Source organism: Sciurus carolinensis, chromosome 8, assembly GCF_902686445.1.
Source record: "Sciurus carolinensis chromosome 8, mSciCar1.2, whole genome shotgun sequence".
NCBI classification, from domain to species: Eukaryota; Metazoa; Chordata; class Mammalia; order Rodentia; family Sciuridae; genus Sciurus; species Sciurus carolinensis.
In genome coordinates, this window is record NC_062220.1 from 46,875,647 (window position 1) to 46,885,470 (window position 9,824).

The 9,824-nt window shown below is 44.1% G+C and overlaps 1 protein-coding gene across 4 annotated transcripts in view; it reads right to left on the reverse strand.

The window, feature by feature from the left end:
• Dync1i1 (dynein cytoplasmic 1 intermediate chain 1) overlaps positions 1-8,366 on the reverse strand; it is a 295,555-nt gene extending 287,189 nt beyond the window's left edge. Inside the window, exon 1 of one of the 4 annotated variants that reach the window (XM_047561955.1) lies at positions 8,136-8,366. The gene's annotated coding sequence lies outside the window, so the exon portion shown is untranslated. The remainder of the gene's footprint in view (positions 1-8,135) is intronic. The other 3 variants (XM_047561952.1, XM_047561956.1, XM_047561953.1) reach the window with 3 other exon arrangements.
• Between the last annotated feature and the right edge of the window lie 1,458 nt (positions 8,367-9,824).

Sequence of the window (9,824 nt, forward strand, 5' to 3'; positions counted from 1 at the left end):
CCAAATTCACCCCAGTGAGCAAGGATTCCTGTTACTTTTCACCTTCCTCAAGTTAATGCTAGCAATTGCCAAGTACTTTCCTTTCACCATCCCCAGACAGAAATGGCTATGAAACATCCTGTGAGGAGTGTAAAGAAGAAAGCAATAACTACCCATGTGAACATCAGAGTCACCACAACACATGCCTCAGTTAAAGCAACTGTCATTCTCTATTTGCCACCAGAGAGTTTGGAGAACATTCCCTTGTGCTGCGCTGACCTATCTGCCCAGCATTAGGGAAGGTAATCATGGGGTGGAGGTAAAGTTTCCAGTGCCCTGGCCCATCCTCAAAGTAAGGTTTTTCCCCAAGTAACCAAGGTGCATGACTCAGTCTAGGCAGAAAGCACCTGGGGAAGGGGACATTTGTAGAGAGGGCCTTCATCCTCCCCCACAAGTGCCTTTTAACCTGACTTTTCTATTTTCTTAAATAAAATCTATAATGCGTTGGCCTTCAAATTTTAGGCATTCCCATTTTTTCACCTTTAAAAACAAGGGGCCCTTGAAGGAAATGAGCATAGTTGCCCCCTTTAAGTGTATGGTATAAGATATGTGATTTCACCATTGCTTGATATGCCAAATACTTTTCAGCAGTATTTGATAAATATTAGAAAGCTTTAAAAAGGAAGCAAGAAAATCTGTAAGCATTCAAAACTCCAAACTGGCCCTTACACTGTCACCGGGTGGTCCATATTTGCACTCGGAGATTTAGTTTGGCACTTTAACTTATGTAAATAGATTCTACTTTTCCTCTGAGCCTGAAAGCATTCAAAGAGGGAGGATCCTCTTTCCAAATCAGCGGTAACCTATACCTTCTGCAAGTGAACAAAGTCACACTTTTAAAGGAAGCAGGCAGAGAAGTTTTACTGTTATTCTTCTTCCACAAAATACACTCCAATTCCCACAACCCCTTGCTATTTTGATACTAATGGGGCGGATGGTGAAACAGGAGAGGCACCTTCATTTTAAATGAGGACACCGTGTCAAAACACACATTCCCCACAGGGCCTTCTGCCCTTTCAGTCATCCAAACCCAACAACTACTGACATTCCACAAGTGGGTTCTGGGACAGAATTTCAGACCATTCTCTGGACTCAGTCTCATTTTAACATTCGACAACGTGATAAACACTTAAAAGCTTCCATATGGTATACTATAGGATCTAAAACTGTGCTCTAAAAGAGAGGACTTCATTCCAATTCAATTAGTAAAACCTTCATCATATCCAACAAAGAAAGGAGCTCTATTTCAGGTTTGAGCAGACAATCCAGCAAGCATTCCTCTTACAGTGGAAAACTGCAGGCAAAGGACAGATGCGTGTCCTCATTAACTCATCAGAGCTATTTAAAATATGCTTATTATTGGTGGCTTCTCTCTGGACAGAATAAAATATAAATCTGATAATGAATCAAAATCAGAAAGGAAGTAAAATACTGGACGTCTCAGCAGAGAGTGTCAGATCAAAGCCAGATCAAAAGAATTAGCCTGAGGGGTTCGCAGAGCAAAACACAAGACTCAAACCATCCTGTCTGTCATTTCTAGAACAAAAAGTTCCCAAGATTCCTCCTGCCCCAGCAGAAATGCTCCACATGATCCTGATGCAGGAAGGAAAGGCTTCCAGAAATCTAGGCATTACCAAGCCCACATTCATACTGGGTCCAGACACACAATGGGCGCTAAGCTTCAGGAAGTGACTGTTTTTACTAAACACATGAAAATGGTCTAAGGGGAAGGGATTCAGTCTTATAAGAAAAGGAAAATGAAGTAGGATTTATTTGCCTAATATTTCGGGTCAAACTAAAGCTTGTTGGGTATATACTGTGTTTAGCACCCTGTACTGGGAGATAAAAGGATGTTTCAGGAAACCTGGAGTCTAAAAGGGAAGGAGGTATGAAGTATTTTTTTTTTTCAGAAAGCAAACTTACTTCCAAGGAGTTATATTTATTTTGAAGATCATGCCCATTCCAGAGAATAGAGGGCTTGAGCATGAAACTTGCTAGTGGATAGAGAAAACATCTTCCATGCATTGAGTATGTTTTCATGAACTGGACCCTGTACACTCATGTCTGTAATCCTCATAATGCTTATCAGAGTGGGTATTATTATCCCCGTTTTACAGATGAATGAACTGAGGCTCGCATAAGGTAGTGAGTAGGAGATCTCACCTCTTCTTCCCACTGTGTTATACTGTCTCTTAGTTGGCATGCTCTTGTTATCTGGTAAAAAGCCAAGGAAATGGACAAATTGCACAGGAAGATTTCAATGAGAAAACCAGAGAAAGAAGGGCATCTCAACCGTGGCATCTTTGCTGCTTTCAGCCAGGTAGTTGGCTGCAAGGATCTGTCTTGTGCACTGTAGAATGTTCAGTCACAGCCCTGACCTCTCTCTCTCTCCCCTCTGCCCAATTGTGATAAGCAAAAACATCTCCAGCCTTTGCCAAATGTTCCCAGGATCATTGCCAAATGATCCTGGCTGAAAACCACTGATCTAAAAACACACGAGAATGGCCCATCTCTTACTGAAAATCATTAAATAGAGGAAAGAGCTGTCCACACAGTCACCTCTACCTGAGAGGAGGAAATGGGACCAGCTGCCCTGCCCCGTTCCTTTCCACCTACCCGTCTCTAACTGAAGGGGCAGAGACACAGGCAGTGGGCCTGCCTGCCAGGACCTGCTCCACACTGACCCCCACACATAGTACCTGGGCCCATCAAATGTGCGGTCTTCAAGTTGTCATCTGCACACCCCTGGCCCCACAAAGTCTTTCTAAAGAGCGTTCGGGAATGACAAGAGCAAACATCATTAATTTCTAGATCTGCAGCTGCTGTGTCTGCATGCTTTCCTAAAACTGACCTACCAAAGAATGTACCAGGTCATTCAGAGGCATCTTTCCTACTCCATCCATTGTCACAAAAGCTCTTCTTCCATATTACAGTAAAAAGAAAACAAAAACAAACAAAAAGGCCTAAAATCTTAACGATGTTTTAACCGCAGATAGAAATATTTCCCTTTGTTACAGATCTTCTTCACATGTTTTACATTGAAGTTAGTGTAGTATTTAGATTTTATTTGGATTCAGTGAACAATGTTGTTTTATTTTTAAATGACAAAGTTTACAATATTCTATAAATCACATTCTTGTGATTATTTAAATTCATGATGACAAACATTAGATGTCAACCTAAAACATGTGGTAAGGAGGGAGTGGCAGAATTTTTAAAGATTCTTTAGGGGTCATAGGAGAGAAACAAATGCTGAAAGTAGCTGAATTAAATCACCATGAAGCTCACTAGCAACTGTTGCCAGGCAGATCTGTTGATCAAGTACTGTCATCCTCCACAGTGTCTGAGGCCCACTGCTTTTATTAAGAAGAATGCCCTGAACTCTCACACAAGTTCCTCCTCTGTGCATTTGCCATCCTGATGGCATTAGTTATTCCAAGATGAACCACAGGTTGTTCTGTCAGAGCATAGCAAGAATTCAGGGAAGTGTAAAGATGCTAAGGTGTAACCAATATTTTCAAAGCAGAAGCAACTGCTTGAGAGGATTTCAGGATTGATGTGAACTCAAAACAAGGCACAGGGTCACCTAGTAAGCAGAGGGCCTCTCAGGATTTAGTACCAAGCCAGTGTCCTAGATCATGACACAGTCACTCTAGCAGGTGAGCGCCAGAAGACCAGCAGCCTGCAAGTAAATTCCTCTTTGCAATGAATTATGTTTTGACTTGCAGTTACCCTGGCCAGATAGCCTTTGGGCTATTAGGTGAGGGCTGCTACATTTTTGGTATTCAGCAAGATGCCTGGCGACATGTGAGAGTCACGTGAGTGGGCCTTCATCTCACGTCAAGGAAAGCAGAGCTTGCTTATCCTCTGCCACGCTGAGAAATGTATAATTTTCTTGTTCATTTTGATAACACTTAGGCTTTTCCTATCAGCATGTGAGTATGTTCTTGAGCAACTTGCAGTGCTGCTACAATAAAGAGCTACACTAAACAATACTTTTTTGGCAACCCACATAGATAGAGAAACAATAAGATGGGGTGGGAAGAAAATAAACAGACCTTGCAATCAGACTAATCTGCATTTGAAATCTAGCTCTTCCACCAACTGGCCTCATGTGGCTTTGGCCAAGTAACTGAAATCCTTCCAAGCATCTCTTTGTTTGTCAAAGAGAAAAATGTCTATTTTTACAGGAATGTTAGGATGATTTGATGAACTAAATATCTATAGTAAAGCTCCAGTTATGTACAGAGCAAGTGTCCCATGCATGGAAGCAGGGCTGGGGCTGCCTGCCACCCCTGAAGGCCTCACTTGGTTGCAGCATGTGTTACTGTACACTATTCCTGTCACCCAGGCTGCCCATCAAAGGCCAGAAATGTCCTAATGGCCAAGAACATTTTTCTTGGCTGACTCTGGCACAGTATTTTGCCTTTCCTTCAGTACATTTCAGCAGAGTGGCCTCTGCTCCTCTCCCATCTCCTAAACAGTGCACATAAGCCAAAGGTTGTTGATCTCTTTTCAGTTGTAATAACCTATATTTACCCTTAAAAGAAAACCCTGCATTTATGCACAAATGCTTAAATTCTTGCATTAATTTTAATGGGCTAAATGACAATTTGGAAACCATTCCTGTGCCTGCTGTCTAGAGTCTACGAACTTGAAGAAGGCTGCTCCAAACAAAACCAGGGATCCTGTGAACCTAGGGGCTGCTCCAGATTAGCACTTGGGCAGTGGCATCAATGTAAAATGTAAGCTCATTCTGACATTCTGGTGACAGGTCTCCTGCACAGAGGAAGAAAAGGCCATGAAAAGTCCCCAGTCAAGAGGGGGGACTTTTACATAGCCTTAGGCAAGGGTTTATACATTGCAAAGAAAAACAAGAGTTGAGGTAACCTTAGTTTTCAAAAAAATGTCAACCCTAGAATTTCATTGTCTCAGAAAAGTTCCCAAAAGAACATGTTTTCATACTTTCTAAAGGACATAGAAGCCACATAAAAGGGACCCCTGATTGAGAGAGAAACAATCTATAGGGTGTTTGAGATCCACAAAGTATTATGGGCAATTAGCTAATTTCACTAGGAGGCAAAACTCAGTGCAATATTTGATTTCAAAAGGACAGTAGGTTAACACCAAGTTCACCTTGTCATCTATAGTTACCAATCAGCAGGTTAAAAAAAAAAAAAATTGGGCTGGCTACATTTGTAGCTTTAGGAAATTTTGCTCACTGTAAAACTGGGCAACCAATCTGAAAGAAACAATCCTGCCCTGCCTTTTTTGTTTCTTACAGCAGACAGGAGTCAAAATAGATGGGTTCTGGTTTTAGAGCTGTCAGACAGATCTGATTTGAATCTCACCTCTGCCATTTGTTAACTATGTCACTTAACACAGCTCGCGCTGGCTCTCTCTCTCTCTCTCTCTCTCTCTCTCTCTCTCTCTCTCTCCCCCACTGAGCTAAATCCCAGACCCTTTTTATTTTTTGAGACAGGGTCTTGCTAAGTTGCTTAGGGCCTTGCTAAATTGAACTTGGTGATCCTCCTACCTCAGTCTCTGGAGGCTGGGTTATGGGGGTGTGCCACCGCACCTGACCCACTAACTCTCTTAACTCAGTTTCATCATGTATAAAATATGAAAACTGAAAGAAAAACAACTTAAGAAGTTCAGGCCTGGAGTCAGGCCTCCCAGATTCAAATCTGGGCTCTACTGGTAGATGAACAAGCTTCAGAAAGTTACTTGACATTTTTGTGCCATGATCTCCTCCTCTATAAAATAGAACTACCAACAATTTTTACCTCAAAGATCCTTGTGGGAATTAAATAAATTAAAACGTGAAAGAATTTTAAGCTAAAATGGCTGGTAAAGTGTCAATACATGTTAGCTGTTGTTATCAATCTTTGTTTTATTTGGTGGAACAAAGTGAAGGGAGAAGAAAGGAGGGAATGTACTTATGTTTGCAATGGATGTGTGACCTTTCCATTTGATGCTAAGTTCCATGACAGAAAGAAAATGGGGAGAAGGAGTATCCCATAAGGGGAGCAGGGTGAAGCCTAACTGCATGGTCTGTGCTGGGAGAGGGGACTGGGCTTAAAGACCTGGCATGCACTTGACATTTTTGGCCTACAGGGCTTTCTAAGTAGGAACTGAGCCTAGGAGCCCCAAGAATTGCTTGACTCAGCACTGGAGTCAAGGGAAAGACTCATTTATTAAACTAAATTCAGGAAGGGGTATTTGGGAAAGAAGTGCTGGTAAAATTTTTCATAGTGATCCCTCTTAGATAAAAAGCATGATGACAGAAATTCTGAGTGGCTTCTTCTTGGCATCTCAGAAGATGGTCAGAAACTGGGACCACAGATCAATTAAGTATACAAACTCTGTTTCTTTGTCCTGTGGATTGAGTTTCTCTTTTCTGACCATGTCCTTAAAAGTAATTATGCTTAATGAGGCAAACATTTAATGGCCATGCAGTCTTGAGCATGTTTTCAGTAGGAAAGGAGCAGGAAAGGCCTGGAGTAGGCTGCAAGCCACCCCTCTCCTCTTCAAGGGGACTGTGCATGGAAGACTGCAGCATCTTGACCAAGAGTAGAGGAAGCAGGTATATCTATGCCCGAGACCAAAGGCAAGGAAGAGATGCTAGGGATATTCTACACCGGAAACAGGGCGTAAAGCTGGGACAGGCTGGAAGAATCCTCTTTGGACCTCTACCACATTGCAGAAACATCCCAGGGATTCTTAGAGGAATAGCTCCTGGAGCACTGATTCCCCAGATCTTAAGAAACCCGGAGAGCTGGTTCCATTGAAGAGAACATGGTGCCTTAAAGGTAGAAGTATCAGATTTCATTTCATTGAGAATCATGATCAGAACAGAGTCTAAACCCTTCGTTCACACCAAACCTCAAAGCAAACTTGGCATTGTAAACAATCAGAGGGAGCATTACTCAGATTCTTACTGGTGACCTCAGGATGCAATCTGCACATGTTCCTTTTTCAAATTTTTTAATACTTGTCAACATGCTTCTCTATGATTTCCCCATTTCACCAAAGTTAAGTACACAGACAGTCACCCATATCTGTGCTAACCGTAGCCAAGGATGTCCACTCAAGTTAACTCTTAGCAATGTCTTCTGCTGGTCTGGATGTTTGGAAGCAATTTTTCACAACTCTGAACTGCAGTAAGTCTACAGTGCACACTTGAAAGGCATTCCAGGCAAGAAAATGGCTGGCTACTTTTTCCTGCCCCTTGCTTAGGTGTGTAGAGACCAGGATAACAAACATATTCCATCTTCTTTCTTTTTGTGGACTCTCTGATCTCCTAAGAAATTTCCTGTCCTGGTCCTGGGTCTCTGTTTAACCTTATTAGCCAAGGTACAAGTCATGAGACTCCTGCACACTCAGTCCTCATCAGGGCTGCCAGAATCGCTGCCCTTAGGATGACGACGCACAGATTTCTAAGGCCAGAGCGATTCGAAGTAGGAGTGGGGGAAGGAAAGCCAAGCAGCCAGGAAAGTGTTTATCAAAATACATACCCCAGTCACACTTTTTTGCAGCAGAGAGAAATTGGCATTTTCTTGTGTGAGTGTTTAATTAAAGCCCTGCTGGAAGTGCATTCGCTCCCTGCGACTTGGCGGGTAGGCATGGAAGAGCTTTGCAGACAGCTCGAAAATGTAATCAAACAGCATCCTTACCCTTCCCTCTATAGCTCCCCCTCCCCCAGGGGCCGTCAGCTGGTGGCCCACAGGGGTGCCGATTTCACAGATGCTCGCCTTCTGTTCCCCGAGAGAAGACTGGGGCGGGGCGCACTAGGATGCCCCTCCCAGTTTACAAGGTGGGCGACAAGGTGATGACTCTATGACCCTGCCTCCTCCGCCCGCCTCTGGGCTCCTCTCGGGAAACTGCAGCAGGGACTTCCGCTGGGGGGCTCCAGGAGCATTTGGGCGCAACGGAGTACGCAGAAGCCTGAGGAGGGGGCCGAGGCAAGGTCCAGCGGTGGCTGCCGCGGTTGCTGCTACTGCCCCACTCTCAGTGCCCAAGGCACCCGGGCTCGGAGGTGTGGGGAGGGGCGCGGAGGCTGCGGCGCAGAGATGCGACCTCAGCTGGGGCTTTACCTGGACGCGCTTTGCAGCGGCGGCACTGGGCTCTGGAGCGCGGAGGCAGCTCCCGGGCTGCGGCGGCGCGGGCGGCGCGGGCGGACGGGAGGGCGGCGGGCCCGGCGCGGGCAGGATGTGCTGTCTCACGCTGCGCCGGCCGCTCGGCTCGCGCTCCTCCGGGAGCGATCACTTCCTCTCTCTCCCGAGCCTGACACTGACAGCTCCCGAGCACCCAGTCTGCGGGGCTCGCCCCGCCCCCGGCCCACGCCCTCCACGCCCGGTGCCCCTCCCGCGGGAGTGCCCTGCCTCCCGCTCTCCCGCACCCGCTCCAGCGTGGAGCGGTGCACCCGCCCAGACGCTGATGGCGAGGGGGGCACCTGGGGAGGTCAATTCGTCTATCCCTCTGCCATGGGCAGGACTCACACCTGAGTTGCTGCAAACAGAAGCGCTTCAGTGTTTTGGCAGCTCCAGTCGACTTGCCACCATTGAACAACTTTCACTGCTAGACAGCTAAACTTTAAGGTCATTTAAAGAAAGAAAGCTCAGATTCACCCGCTATTCACAGGGACCTCCCAATCTGATGGATCCCAGTTTTCCCCAGAAGGAAACACACACAGCTTGCTTCCACGTTGTTTCTTAGAGTCCTAGCTTTAAAAATCTGAGTAAACATTCTTGGACTCCCCCAAAGTTTGTCATAATAGTTAAGTTATAAGACTGAGAAATGGAGTTTGGGATGCTAATCAATGCGGTGGGTACCATTTTATAAATAAGCTTTTCTTCAAGTTCCTTAGCCATCAGGTTCCTTACATGGGAGAGAGTGTAAGATAGTGTAGGGCAGGGACTGATTTTTGCTATGTCTTTAATATGCACAACAGTGTTTTATGCATACTATTTATGTTTACTAATTGACAAGGACTACAGTAATTTAAAATAATATAGATTCGATTATGAATTCAATATCAATAACACTGAGTTGCTGAGCTCCCACAACCTGCACAGCATTTTTCTAGAAGTTTCACACAATTAAAGAATGAGGAATATACAGTTTCTTTTCTCACAGGGGCTAAAATCCAGTCGAAGGTGGAAGAGTAAAGCAATATAATTAAAGGCCATTGTGAATATGCATAAAATCTGAGTTGGAAAGCTTATTGTTTGTTAAGGTAGAAATGTAGAGAGGAGAGCATTTCTAGTCACAAAGAAACCCCAGAAAAGAAAATACACAAAATGTGCTTAGCAAATGGCAAGTGGGTCAATATGTTGGAGAATGACAAACTCTTAGAAGATATGACTGGAGACTTAAGAGAGACTGAAAGCAAATAATGAAGAGCGACTGCAGGCATTTGAGCAAATAAAGGTATTCATGAAGTCATCAGAGGGTTATCTCTGGCAAAGGAATTGGAAGGAAGAGACTGGTTTGAAGTTCCTTATAAGAATCCAGGCCTGGATTAAGAAGACCTGACTTTGTCAAGTTGCATTCATCTGGAATAGCTTGTAATATAGGCCCAGCACAAATTAAGGCGTGATTAAAATTCAATTATAACAATCCCACTTTGGATTATCTATTCAAAAGAATCCCAAGTAGGATCTCAAAAGATATTTGGATACTTATGTTCACTGAAGCATTATTTATAATAGTCAAAAGGCAAAAGTATCCCAAATTCCCATTCATAGATGAAAATATAAAGAAAATGTAGTGTGTACATGTTA